This window comes from Paramisgurnus dabryanus, chromosome 11 (genome assembly GCF_030506205.2).
Source record: "Paramisgurnus dabryanus chromosome 11, PD_genome_1.1, whole genome shotgun sequence".
Classification (NCBI taxonomy): domain Eukaryota; kingdom Metazoa; phylum Chordata; class Actinopteri; order Cypriniformes; family Cobitidae; genus Paramisgurnus; species Paramisgurnus dabryanus.
In genome coordinates, this window is record NC_133347.1 from 22734358 (window position 1) to 22739127 (window position 4770).

Below are 4770 nucleotides of genomic sequence, written 5' to 3' on the forward strand. Positions count from 1 at the left end.
ATTTAATCTCAAATAACATCCTGGATCCTTTTCAGTCCGCATTTAATGCCAAACACAGCACCGAGTCTGCTCTATTAAGAGTGACAAATGACATTCTGTTATCAGTCGATTCTGGAAATTGTGCAGTACTTGTACTCTTGGACCTAAGTGCAGCTTTTGACACGGTGGACCATCGTATTTTGTTGAAAAGATTACACTCTGAGGTTGGTATTTGTGGTGCGGCCTTAGATTGGTTTGAGTCCTACCTCTCAAATAGAACAATATCTGTAGAAATTGGAGAATTCTCATCATCATCAGTACCAATTACTTGTGGGGTGCCTCAGGGTTCAATTCTGGGTCCAGTTTTATTTTCTCTTTATATGCTTCCACTACGTTTAATCTTTGAACGTTATAAGATCTCTTATCACATCTATGCAGATGATACCCAGCTCTATTTACCACTAGACTTGGGTGGTGATTCTGTTTGTTCTCTGTTAGCATGTTTAAAGGACATAAAAGGATGGATGGATGAAAATTTTCTGCAGTTAAATGAAAACAAGACAGAGGTTATCTTGTTTGTCTCTAAGCTACAGATTGAAAATCATAGTAAAACCTTGAGTCATCTCCAGTCAAAACATCATTCATATGTTAAAAATCTAGGGGTCATCTTTGATTCTGATATGAAGTTTGACAAACAAATAAACTCTGTGGTCAGAGCTGGTTTTTTCCAGCTAAAGCGGCTCAAAAAATTAAAGCAAATGCTTTGCTTTAAGGACCTGGAGATTGTTATTCACGCATTTATATCTTCAAGGCTTGACTATTGTAATGCCCTGTACGCTGGAATTAGTCAGTCATCTCTATCACGTCTCCAAATTGTCCAAAATGCTGCTGCTCGCTTTTTGACGGGAACTAAAAAGCGAGAACACGTTTCACAAATTCAGGCCTCTCTTCATTGGCTCCCTGTGAAACAAAGAATTGACTTTAAAGTTCTTATTTTTGTGTTCAAAGCTCTACATGGACTCGCCCCTATTTATATATCGGAACTTTTATGTTTTTATTCGCCTCAGAGATCACTTCGATCTTCATTTCAGCTACTTTTAAATGTTCCGAAATCGCGCCTGAAAACAAGAGGAGATAGATCTTTTTCAGTTTACGCCCCAAAACTTTGGAACGCACTTCCATTTACAATCAGAGCCACTCCCACATTAAATGCTTTCAAAGCATCAATTAAAACTTACCTTTTTTCTCAGGCCTACTCATAGACAGGTTTTATATTGTAGGTTATTTTTATACGCTATAAGCTGTGGTGTTGCAATGTATACATGATTGTGATTTGTTCTGTTTTTATCTTATTTACATAGCTTTTTAAATATTTTTGCACTGTTGTTTTGCTTGTGAAGCACTTTGGTCAACATTCGTGTTGTGTAAAGGTGCTATATAAATAAAAAACCTTGACCTTGACCTTGATAAGTCCCAAAATTTGAGTATCATCAGAAAACTTTACAATAAAAGTGCTGGAATGACTGCTTATACAATTGTTTGTATATAATGTAAACAAAATGCATGGGAGAACTCAAACATTCCTGAGGAACACCTGCATCGATGACTCTAGACTTAGACAATGTCTGATTCACTCTGTTCCTGTTGGTCAAAAAAGGGTGATAACACCTAATAATATATGGATTAACAGACATTTGTCTAAGCTTACTAAAAAGGATGTGTGGCTGATGAGTGGCTAATGAGCGGAAGTCTAAAAATAGCAGTCTAGCGTTGGCCTTGGGTTTTTTAAGATGTTACAGAATAAAATGTAATATGGTTAGTATAACATCATCAGTGCACCGATTGTCTTAGGTAAACTGATATGGGTCTAACTGCTCCTTAATATTTGACTTCAGTTTCCACACCATAAGCTTTTCCAAACACTTCATTACAATATAGAAGTCAAGGATACTGGTCTATAATCATCACTTTCTTGAGGAACAGTTTTTTTTTATAGGACTAATGATTGCCATCTTCCGAAGAGATGAAACTGTTTAAGAGTCAACTGACCTTTGAAAGACATGAGCCCAAGCTGGTGTAAGTTCCTCTGCACATGTTTTCAAAAGAAATGCTGAAACATCATTATGGCCTGTTGCATTATCAGTATTAACTCTTTTAAAAAGTCCTCTGACCTCCCTTGAACCAATGTCTATATTTGGAACACAAACGTCAATTATTATGGTATTAATAACACTGTCCCGTTCTAAAGAAAAATCATATGAATCAAACCTGAAGTTATTCAGATAATTTGCCATAATTGTTGCCGTCTATTGTATACAATGGTTTCCTGGTCATATTTATAATATATTTCATGGTATCCTAAAGTTGAGCACATAAGATATTCTCTCTTATATTGATCTTTAGCTCTGTAAATTTATACTTTCAGCTCCCTTTGTGCTGATTTTAATTGCATTTTTACTCCTGAAAGCCAGCCGCTTTTTTGCATAATAAAGTCCTTGATGTCCTTAATAATATAGGACAAAAAAATCTAGAATAGATTTTTCTTGTCCTCTGGGGTATAACAGCATCCACACAGACGTTAAAATTAGCTGTAATGACTACTGTGGATTTATTCAGTCACACTTTATTTTACGGTATCACTGTTACAGTGTAATTATATATTTAAGTACTAAGTAATAATCATTAATAACATGTACTTACTATAGGGTTGGGGTTAGGATTAGGGTTTGGTTTAGGGTTAGTTGCATGTAATTATGCATAATTAACTGTTATTACTATAATAATTACATGTAACATGTGTAACAAAGACACCGTGAAATAAAGTGTTACCACTTATTCAAATCTGATTCATGAAAAATGTCCCAGTCTTTCAAGGTTTTTTTTTTTTTGGAGAATTACAACATATCATTGCACTTTGTTCTCTTTCAGCTCTTTAATGACATTGGTTTAGTGATTCATAAATGAGTATGAGAAACTCATCCTTCAGACAGTGTGTTAAGGGTGATTAGGGTAAAAAGATCTTATCTTTACAACCAATTTCTAAATTTTTAACAGTGGTTTACCGTATTTAAAATTATAATAAAAACTCAAACATTGTCTGTCAATTAAAAGCTTGAATGTAATTTTAAGTATGATGTCACACTGAAAAAATTTAGCGTTTTTGTCAAATCAACATATTTTTTATACTATTTTAACTATTAGCTAGTTTTTATCAGCGATGTCAACTATTCACAGTTCAAAACTTCAAATAGTAAGTTGAATTGACTTGCAAAACAAAGTTGTTTTAACTTGTTTGACTCTGTGGACCCTGTACCGGGTCCAGAATTATCTTATTTTTACTTAATTTAAAATATTCCTTTAATTTTTAATGGTCTGTCATGGACCCAGTAGCACATATGAGATACTGTTATGAGATATGTTTTACTGTAAGAAAGTTATTTACACTTAATTTACACTATCACCCCCCACAATTTTTTATATGATTTAATATTCACATATTTCATATTTTTCAGGTATGACAAACATGGGCAAGTCTTATATCAAATGAAAGCTCTCATTCTCAGGAATAAGGCTACATCGTTATTTTTGTTCTATTGTTATCACATATCCAACAATCGTCGAATGAATAATAAGGTAAAAAATGGTCTTTTGTAAACATATGTGAAACTTGAGCATGAACTGCCTCAGATAGCACATATAGCCACAAATGATACACCATCTTTTATTTTAGGTCCTACTCTAAACAATGAGTCCATTCACAGCATTTTCTTTGGTTGTGTGCATATATAATCCCTTGCTATTTATTATATGTGCAAAACAAAAAGTTAATATTTATATGAAAAATGTATTTTCACACCCTTCAGTAAAATGAGAATAACTTTTGAATGCGACATGCTAAAGAGATCATTCTTTTTTTGGGTGTTTACTGTTTGCTGCTGGTAACAACAAGAACTGTTATACACTAACAGAGTTATACACTATCAAAGACAGTATTTACAACATAAAAAAAAGAAAATTTGGTGTTTTATCATATGAAAAACAACATAAATAACACTATTTGTCACAAACAGCAGCTTTTCATGTAACTTCAAAGGGTTTTCTTTAAAATGATATAAAGATATTGCATTTATTCCACTGTATGTGGTTATGGGACCACTTCAAATGTTTTTAGGCAGAAATTGTATACAAAAAGGGTATTATTCCTCCCTTCAGTTGGAGTAAAATAACTATTGCATTTATTATGATAGAGAAAAAAATCCTTTTTCCTCTGTAAGCTGGCAATTGCTGGAATCAAACAAAACTGTCTGGAGGTTTCGTTACCACTCAGGGCCAGAGTTATACACTTTTAAATACAGACTTTAGAAAAAAAACATCAAAAAGCGCCTACTTATTTTTGTGTTTATTAGAGGACTGACAACTCACACAACCATGTTGAGCACTTTTAACAGTGTTTTATGAAATTTCAAAGGGTTTCCTGTAAAATGATACCAAACTTTTATATGTGCACCTCTGCTTGTGGGTATGAGAAGCTTTTGAAACTGGCTAGGACAAATCCAGGCGGAAATCCCCAAAATAGCCTCAGAGGGTAACTTCATGCTGCATTTTTTTTGTACATTAATGACAAAATACAGAAAATCTATGTTTTTATACAGGGAAATACTATATTATTTGTACATTTTTTTCTGCTTTCTTAAATTGCATACAAATTCTTGTAAATTTGCAATCTAAATCTGTAATTAAAGTGTTGTTCATTATATAGAAAATACATAACCATATAACAATTTAACATGA